Genomic DNA, 10,771 nt, shown 5'->3' with positions numbered 1-10,771 from the left:
GACATCTTGCCTCTGTAGAGCCAGTTTGTGCAAGGAGAGATTAATTGCTTCTTTTTTGGTGGGGGTCCAAACCAACCCGTCATTTCAGTCACAGTCGTGTGGCAGACCCTGTCACTGAAATGATGGGTTGGTTAAAGTGTGCATGTCCTGTTTATACAACATAAGGGTGGGTGGGAGAGCCCAAGGACAATTCCATCTTGCACCTCTTTTTTCTTTAATTTTTCTTTGCGTCATGTGCTGTTTGGGGAGTATTTTTTGGAAGGGCCATCCTGCGTGACACTGCAGTGCCACTCCTAGATGGGCCAGGTGTTTGTGTCGGCCACTAGGGTCGCTTAGCTTACTCACACAGCTACCTCATTGCGCCTCTTTTTTTCTTCTTTGCGTCATGTGCTGTTTGGGGAGTGTTTTTTGGAAGGGCCATCCTGCGTGACACTGCAGTGCCACTCCTAGATGGGCCAGGTGTTTGTGTCGGCCACTAGGGTCGCTTAGCTTACTCACACAGCTACCTCATTGCGCCTCTTTTTTTCTTTGCGTCATGTGCTGTTTGGGGAGTGTTTTTTGGAAGGGCCATCCTGCGTGACACTGCAGTGCCACTCCTAGATGGGCCAGGTGTTTGTGTCGGCCACTAGGGTCGCTTAGCTTACTCACACAGCTACCTCATTGTGCCTCTTTTTTTCTTCTTTGCGTCATGTGCTGTTTGGGGAGTGTTTTTTGGAAGGGCCATCCTGCGTGACACTGCAGTGCCACTCCTAGATGGGCCAGGTGTTTGTGTCGGCCACTAGGGTCGCTTAGCTTACTCACACAGCTACCTCATTGCGCCTCTTTTTTTCTTCTTTGCGTCATGTGCTGTTTGGGGAGTGTTTTTTGGAAGGGCCATCCTGCGTGACACTGCAGTGCCACTCCTAGATGGGCCAGGTGTTTGTGTCGGCCACTAGGGTCGCTTAGCTTACTCACACAGCTACCTCATTGCGCCTCTTTTTTTCTTTGCGTCATGTGCTGTTTGGGGAGTGTTTTTTGGAAGGGCCATCCTGCGTGACACTGCAGTGCCACTCCTAGATGGGCCAGGTGTTTGTGTCGGCCACTAGGGTCGCTTAGCTTACTCACACAGCTACCTCATTGCGCCTCTTTTTTTCTTCTTTGCGTCATGTGCTGTTTGGGGAGTGTTTTTTGGAAGGGCCATCCTGCGTGACACTGCAGTGCCACTCCTAGATGGGCCAGGTGTTTGTGTCGGCCACTAGGGTCGCTTAGCTTACTCACACAGCTACCTCATTGCGCCTCTTTTTTTCTTTGCGTCATGTGCTGTTTGGGGAGTGTTTTTTGGAAGGGCCATCCTGCGTGACACTGCAGTGCCACTCCTAGATGGGCCAGGTGTTTGTGTCGGCCACTAGGGTCGCTTAGCTTACTCACACAGCTACCTCATTGTGCCTCTTTTTTTCTTCTTTGCGTCATGTGCTGTTTGGGGAGTGTTTTTTGGAAGGGCCATCCTGCGTGACACTGCAGTGCCACTCCTAGATGGGCCAGGTGTTTGTGTCGGCCACTAGGGTCGCTTAGCTTACTCACACAGCTACCTCATTGCGCCTCTTTTTTTCTTCTTTGCGTCATGTGCTGTTTGGGGAGTGTTTTTTGGAAGGGCCATCCTGCGTGACACTGCAGTGCCACTCCTAGATGGGCCAGGTGTTTGTGTCGGCCACTAGGGTCGCTTAGCTTACTCACACAGCTACCTCATTGCGCCTCTTTTTTTCTTCTTTGCGTCATGTGCTGTTTGGGGAGTGTTTTTTGGAAGGGCCATCCTGCGTGACACTGCAGTGCCACTCCTAGATGGGCCAGGTGTTTGTGTCGGCCACTAGGGTCGCTTAGCTTACTCACACAGCTACCTCATTGCGCCTCTTTTTTTCTTCTTTGCGTCATGTGCTGTTTGGGGAGTGTTTTTTGGAAGGGCCATCCTGCGTGACACTGCAGTGCCACTCCTAGATGGGCCAGGTGTTTGTGTCGGCCACTAGGGTCGCTTATCTTACTCACACAGCTACCTCATTGCGCCTCTTTTTTTCTTTGCGTCATGTGCTGTTTGGGGAGTGTTTTTTGGAAGGGCCATCCTGCGTGACACTGCAGTGCCACTCCTAGATGGGCCAGGTGTTTGTGTCGGCCACTAGGGTCGCTTATCTTACTCACACAGCTACCTCATTGCGCCTCTTTTTTTCTTTGCGTCTTGTGCTGTTTGGGGAGTGTTTTTTGGAAGGGCCATCCTGCGTGACACTGCAGTGCCACTCCAAGATGGGCCAGGTGTTTGTGTCGGCCACTAGGGTCGCTTAGCTTAGTCATCCAGCGACCTCGGTGCAAATTTTAGGACTAAAAATAATATTGTGAGGTGTCAGGTATTCAGAATAGACTGAAAATGAGTGGAAATTATGGTTTTTGAGGTTAATAATACTTTGGGATCAAAATGACCCCCAAATTCTATGATTTAAGCTGTTTTTTAGTGTTTTTTGAAAAAAACACCCGAATCCAAAACACACCCGAATCCGACAAAAAAAATTCGGTGAGGTTTTGCCAAAACGCGGTCGAACCCAAAACACGGCCGCTGAACCGAACCCAAAACCAAAACACAAAACCCGAAAAATTTCAAGTGCACATCTCTACAGTACAGTACAGTACATTGCACGTAGAAATACTGTAATTTCCAAATTGTACAGTACAGTACTTACTGTAAAGGTGCGGGGTGCCGCCATATGGAGGCATCTGCTTCTGCTGCTCCTTCTCCTCCAAATATTATAACACAAAACAGTCAAATTTTACATCATTTACAGTGCTACAGTATTGTTCAGTGCTTTACTGTAGTACAGTTCTACAGGAAGTACTGTAGTCTACAGGAGGCAGAGAGATATTCTTAATAGGAGTAGAATGACAGTCCATTGGTAGGGGACGTACTGTACCTGTATTTAAAATACCAGCTATAGGTATCCGCCATTCAGAATGCAGAGGCTGGAATCAGAGTATGAATGGAGGGTTAGGGTTAGGGGGTAGTGGAGGATGGTTAGGATACTGTACCTCACCCTGTTGGGATTTCTGCAAAAAGGATGCCGCCAGCAGTCACCTGACCGCTGGTCACGTGAACCCAAACCATTGGTAGAACACAATGTATAGTACAGTACAGTAGATTACTTATGGAGCTGAGGTGATACTTTCTTCACCTCCTCATCACTCAAAATTATTATAACTGAGTGGAGAATAAAAAAATATTATAAACAAAATACAGTACAGTTACTACAATATTATATAGTAGTACGGTGCTACAGGAGCCAGGGAGATAGGGTTAGGATACTGGACTTAGCCCTGTTGGGATTTATGCAACCAGTATGCTGCCAGCGGTCACCTGACCACTGGAATGCTGACCGCTTGTCACGTGAACCCAACCCATTGGTATAACACAATGCACTGTAATAAAACAGTACTGTACATTACTTACTGGACTGGGGTGAAGGCTCCTCCAACTCCTCCTCCTCCTCCTCCATGACAATGATAACTGTGTGGAAAATTAAGAAAAATATTATAAACCAAAAAAGTCAAGTCACCTGACTGCTGGAATCATGACCTCTGGTCACGTGAACCCAGCTCATTGGTATAAAACAATGTACAATGCAGTACAGTACTGTAGATTACAATACTTACCAGGCTGGCCTGAAGACTCCCTCATCTCCTCCTCCTCTGCCTCCGTATCAATAACGAGGCAGTCTGTGTGTAAAGATAACAAGTATTGTAAAATAAAAAATTACAGTAATACTGTAGGAATCTAGTGTGTCTGTAACAATAATAATGATTACCACTTCCGGAGCTTCCCTGTTCCTGCTCCTGGGTGGGTGGGTTATGTGGTACTGTGGAAAAATTACACTGCAATATGAGCTAAAGTACAATGAAATACAGCACTGTAAATAATGCCTAAAAATAAATCATAAAATATCATAAAATATGCTGGCATTCAGGATGCCGGTGCTCAGTATCCCGACGATGGCATACCGAATGCGAACATGCCAAATGCGGAAATGACAACAGGGGTTGTTAAGTACTGTATAGTACCCAATGCTGAAACTAGGGTGGTACAGGGTGGCACGGATTACCATTAAGAAATTTGGTGGTTGTATGCAATACCATCAGCCCTCCACTGGTGCATAATTTATAAAGGGCATTTTTGTGTGTGGGAGATAAAATGGTGTCAGTGGCATAACTGTGTGTGGTATAATATGTAAGGCATTACAGTGTTTGGCATAATATGTAAGGGGCATTACGGTGTGCGGCATAATGTGGCCATGCCCCTATTGATATGTATCAACTCCCATAGTTTTGTGTGACCACGCCCCCTCATGACACATGACCACACCATTTTAACTATCACTAAGAAAAAATATCTACTTGCACCACTGATAGTACCCCCCTCCCCTCTAACCCAAAAGCTCCCCTCCTGCAGCCTAAACCTAAACCTCCCCCTTGGTGATTAACCCTAAGTGCTCCCTGGTGGTGCCTAAACCTAACTCTCCCTTCCCTGGCTGTATACTCACTTCATCCAGCATCCTTACAATCAGGATCCTGTCTGTTGGGATCACGGTGCCGGTCTTCCAGCCAATTCGAGCCATCGTCGCAGCCATTTTCAGGGGTGTGTATTTTCTGCACTGGGATACCATGTCATGAAAGTCGCACCAGAATTTGCGTTAAACAATACAACTGGGAAACGAGGCAAAAATCAGAGAGTAGTGTGCCTATCGGCTGAGCTGGGGCTTGGCGCCTCCTCCTCCACTTCCTGAGCCTGGGATGGCTGTGGGTGGGCTAGTGGTGGCAGTACTGTGGAAAAAAAATAACAGTACCATAAGTGAAGCTGTCAATTTGTAACATGTACTGTACAGTATCCAGGACAAATGTACAGTAATGTAACAATGACAGTCACACCAGAATTTTTGTTACACAATACCACTGGGAAGCGAGGCAGAAATCGGAGAGTAGAGTGCTAACCTTACCCTTTGTAGGCTGTCCACACACCTAAGTATGGGCCACTATAACTGCATCCCCCCGGTGGGCCCTTCATGTCCCAGTCCGACACTGCCTGCACCTAATCACTCAGGAGGGCATAGTGTACTTTGCTGTCTTAAAAACTTAAGGGACACATTTTTAAATGTGGCATTACACTATACAGTACACTTACAGTACTGTACAATGGCCCTCATCCGAGTTTATCACTCGCTAGCTACTTTTTGCAGCCGTGCAAACACATAGTCACCACCCACGGGGGGGAGTGTATTTTCGCTTTGCAAGTGTGCGAACCCCTGTACAGCTGAGCGGTAGGAAAAAGTTTTTTGCAGTTTCTGAGTAGGTCTGAACTTACTCAGTCCTTACGATCACTTCAGCCTGTCCGGTTCTGGAATTGACGTCAGACACCCGCCCTGCAAATGCTTGGACACACAAGTTGACACCCACAAACGCCTTCTTCCTGTCAATCTCCTTGCGATCGGCTGTGCGAATGGAATCGTTGCTAGAAGCATTGCACAGCAACAATGCTGTTTGTAACCATACGACGCGCGTGCGCATTGCGGTGCATATGCATGCGCAGTTTTGCCATTTTTTTACCTGATCGCTGCGATGCGAAAATTGGCAGCGTGCGATCAACTTGGAATGACCCCCAATATCTCTACAGAACAGTAGTACACTGATTACATTAGGTCCAGGGTATTAGACAGAACACTACTGTATATTTATAGACATTGTGGCACACATTAGCATTGCCCTTATAAACATTATGGCACACATCAACATGCGGCCCTCATGCAGCCCTCCCACCCATAACCATCTCAGTACTGTACATTACAGTATACAGTAAATTAATTTCATGACAGATGATGCAGCACTCACCTGAATCCATTTTACAGTATTCACATCATGACACAGTAGTGCAGTTTATTCACGTCACGTCACAATACTGCCCTTGATTCACGTTGTGTCACACAGTGGTGCACCTTATTCACGTTACTGTACAGTACATCACAGTAGTAGTGCAGTATATTCACATTACGTCAGAAAGTAGAGATCTGCCACAGTCATAGACCTTATAACACCTTACTGTAATGCAAGAGTAATGCACCTTATAACACATCAAGCCACAGTAACGTCCCTTAGAATAAATTCTGCGACAGTAACGTCCTTAGGGTGTGTACACACAGTGAGATATTTTCTTTCGATTTTGACTATATAGTCAAAATCGCAAGAAAAGTTAGTGCAGATCGCAAGGTGAAAGTCACCTTGCGATCCCGATTCGATCCCGATGCACGGTCCCGCCAGTTCGGCATCGCAATAAAAGATCGACTGTGCAGGCAAGTCAATCCTTGCTAGATCAGTGTACTATCTAGTTCATCTCACATGTCAATGACATCTCACATACAGATGGGTCCACGTTTATCTTGACCTTTAATAGAATTAACTGAGACTGCCCAGTCGGACTTAATCCCCTGCTGTAATGACTTAATCCCCTGCTGTATTGTTCTCTGTATTGTATTACAGCTGAGAACAATAGATGAAGGGTTTATGCTAATAAATCATGTTGTGCCTAGGCGCAGAAAACTAGTCAAGATAACCGTGGACCCATCTGTAAGACAAAATCTCACATAAGCCAAAATCGTAAGCACACATAGTCCATATCCCAAGAAAAGTTAGTCAAAATCTGTGCTATCTGGGCTCCGGGGAGTTCAAGGGAAATCGCAAGTCAAAATCGGGCATAGCAAGGATCTCACCATGTGTACACAGAAAACCATCTGCCACAGTAACACCCTTAGAATACAATCTGCCACAGTAATGCACTTACTGTACAATACTATCTGAAACACAAATCTCCCTTAGGGTATGTACACACGGTGAGATCCTTGCTATGCCCGATTTTCACTTGCGATTTCCCTTGAACTCCCCAGAGTCCAGCACCACCGATTTTGACTAACTTCTCTTGAGATATGGACTATGTGTGCTTACGATTTTGGCTTATGTGAGATTTTAGCTTATGTGAGATTTTGACTCATTATAATAGTGGGATGACATTACATTGGGGGGAGTGTCTTTTTCGACTGTCAGCCATTTTTAAAACAGTGCATTTCTGCTCTGTGGTTGAATTTTGTTAAAACATTTTTGCAGGGAACCCATGGATTCTACATGGACAAGAGGACTGATGGGCTACGTGGGACACTAGGTAAGTATGTACGAGTGTGTCGGTGTGTGTTAATAAACTTTTACCTTCACGGTGTGTGTGTTTTGTCTTTCTGGGGGTATTTCTTTTATTGTGGAACTACAGGTACCAGCGGGCCCTTTAATTCTCTGCATGCTGGTACTTGTGGTTCTCCAAGAACCAGCATGCGGGGGAGGCTTGCTGGGACTTGTAGTTCCACAGCAAAAGACAATATTCTTTTTTTTACACAATTTAGCCTATCAGCCCGGCACCCACCACCCAGGGGTGCTGGGGACAGCCTCGGGCTTCACCCCTGGCCCTTGGGTGCCTGGAGGGGGGACCCCTTTATTTAAGAGGTCCCCACCCCCCCAGGGAACCCTGGCCAGGGGTGACTAGTTGGGGTGTGTCATGCTACGGCTGCAGGGACCTGTATAAAAGTGTCCCCTGGCTGCGGCCTCACCTCCCTGGCTAGTGGAGCCCGGTGCTGGTTTAAAAAATACGGGGGACCCCTACTCTTTTTGTCCCCCATATTTTCGGAACCAGGACCGGTCCAAGAGCCCAGTGCTGGTTGCTTAAATATGGGGGACCCCTACTCCATTTTTCCCTCATATTTTTGCAACCGGGACCGGCTCAAAGAGCCCGAGGCTGGTTATGCTTTTTGAGTGGACTTGCACATCTTTTTTTTTTTTACTTTTAACACTTTACCATTTTCACACAGAAGCATGCACGGATCTTACTGGTCTGTGTATGCTTCTGACTAAGGGGGTCATTCTGACCTGATTGCTTGTTGCAGTTCATCGCAGTGATCAGGTCAGAAGTGCACCGGCGCATGGCTGACAGCTGTCGTTGCCTTGCGATCGCCTCTGCCTGATTGACAGGCAGAGGCAGGAAGGGCAGCAGGGCGGCGTTTGTCTGCCATTTTGTGAGCGCGGTCCGGCCAACGCAGGCGTGACCAGACCATGTGGGGGGTAGGCCGCAGCAACTGCGTGATGTTACACGGAGCAACTGCGACCCGGGCAGCGTCGAGTAGCTCCCGGCCAGCATGCAAAAGCTGCGCTGGCCGGGAGTTACTACTGAAGTGTAAAAGCATTGCAGCTGTGTAATGCTTTTGCACTTCTATGGGGGGGGTGGGCCTGACATGCGGGGCAGACTAACCCTGTGCTGGGCGTCCCACCGCATGTCGGTGTGCCTGATCGTAGCCCTGCAAAATTATGCAGGACTACGATCAGGTCTGAATTAGGCTCTAATAAAATGACCCAAAAAAAGACACATAAAAAAATTGTGGTTTTCGCCAGTATTCTCCCCCAACTCCGTCACAGCAACACTCAGCTCCCATCCACCCACCCCCCCCCCCCCCCCACCTAAAAATGCTATAGGGCATTTTTACTAACTGCCAATAACACAACATAAACCCCTTTACATTTAAAAAAAAATACACAACACATTTTGAATTTTTTCAAAAACGTTATAAAAATATTAAACAACAACGCCAACTCTGGCCAGGATTCATACGCAGTACCATGAGCACGAGTGCCTTTTGACAGGGACTATGCCAACAGAACAGGAATCGGGCATATCCGAGTACAGTAGAGGCAAACCTAGTGCGATTTTGCCTTGGGTGAAGAACAGCAGCAAATTTTCAAACAGTCTTGAAGGAACACAAGAAATGCAGTCATCACAACGATCCGTTATCCGGGACAGTGAGGTCACAAAACCGACGCTGCAGTACTAATGACCTGAATAAAGTTCACTTGGACCAAGAGCGTAGGATAAGGTCACCAGCAGATTTTTTCAACAAAACTAAAAAAACGGGTACAAAAAAAGGAATTGTAAATTAAAATAGCATGGGTCGCCCAGCACAGAGGACTGTGTACTCGACGTGTCCGAGTACATGCCACTGGACGAGGTGCTAGATTGGTGGGAGGGGCTGGGCTGTGTGGCTCCCGCCGGAAAAAAAGTCGGTTGCGGAGGAGGGTTTACCGCTGCATGCTCCATGGGGGGTTGGTTTGGGAGGGGGGCAAATTTGGGTGATACCAACGGTCAGGTGGCACTATCTCACACGCCGGCACCAGTGTTTGGCGCCTGTCGCGTGAGGTAGCCTCACAGACTAACCGTTGGAGGATTAGTTTTTGATCCTCTGTCATCAGGCGCATCTCGGCTGCAATATAATTGCCAAATTGTTGTTCCACATCCGGGGGCCTATGCAGAACCTCCTCGGCGTGTTGAAAAAACTGCTGGGAGCCAGAGGGGGTGCTATAGGGGGCAAAAGTGGTCCTCCTCGCCGTGCGCCTCAGTCTTGCTGGACGCGGTTGTGGGGTTGCCACCGGCTCCACTACCGGCTCCTCCACTTCTGCCCCTTGGCCTGTGATAGGCTCCTCCTACAGCTCCAGGGTAGGTTCCTGCAATATAAGAAAAACTAAAATTAGGTCTATGTCAAAATTTGTGGGTGGCATACCAAACAAATGTGTGTGTACTTACCAGATCCAGACTCTCCTGGGCTGCCTCTTCTACAAGAACTGGAGACTCCGGATCCAGAGCGTCCCGTGACCTTACCCGCGTCTCTTGCTCTATAATTAACTGAATTTGGTCATAGTACCACAGTGTCGGTTTATAAACCTCATCAGTCCAGGCTCCGGATCGCTGTGAATCCTGCACCTTCTTGTGTTCCTTGACAAAGACTGTTCGGAAATATGCAATTTTTTTCTTCACCCAAGGCACATCGACATCAGAGTTTCTGCCTCTACTGTACTCAATAAGCTGCTGATATGCCCGATTCCACTTGGTTCTGTTGGCATAGTCCACAGGCACTCGTTTTGATGGTACAGATCAATGAATCCTGACCAGAATTGGCGATACTCCTCAGATGACATTGCTGGTTGAAAATAAAATAACACAATTAACCGACAAAATACAACTGTCACATACAATAAGCCTAAAAATACTATTAATTATTATATATATATATATTTTATCACATTAAAATACGCAGCACACCAAAAATACATCCCTTAATGCGTCGCCACCGTCCCCCCAAACATTGGTGGTGTACAGTGTCCCGTCTCTATGCAGCATCCCAGTGGTGCAAGTTGAAAATATTTATTTGTGGTACTGTGTGCGCGTGCCAAAGGTGCGCAGCCCCCCCCCCCAAAAAAAAAGGGTGTGGCCAAATGCCACAAGGGGGAAAAGGCAATTAAATAGGGGGCTGATACACATATGGGCGGGCCAGATACACATATGAACCCAATAGTGCCAGATACACAAATGCCCCCATTGCTGGAAACACAAATGCCCCCCATTGCCAGGTACACAAATGACCCCCAATGCCAGATACATTGCCCCCAGTGCCAGAAACACTGACCCCCCAGCACCATATTGACCCCAGTGATAGATACACAGCCCCTCCCCCAGCGTCAGATACATTGCCCACAGTGCCAGGAAAACTGCCCTCCCCCACAGCACCAGGGCGTGGCCTCATTTTTTTTATGGGCCTGGCCTCATTTTAATGAGCGTGGCCTCATCTGAAAAGACTACCTCACACCCCAGTATTTGACCCTACACCAACAGATCATGCCTACCATAGGG

The sequence above is a fragment of the Pseudophryne corroboree genome, chromosome 11 (assembly GCF_028390025.1).
Source record: "Pseudophryne corroboree isolate aPseCor3 chromosome 11, aPseCor3.hap2, whole genome shotgun sequence".
Lineage (NCBI taxonomy): Eukaryota > Metazoa > Chordata > Amphibia > Anura > Myobatrachidae > Pseudophryne > Pseudophryne corroboree.
This window is presented reverse-complemented; position numbering follows the sequence as displayed.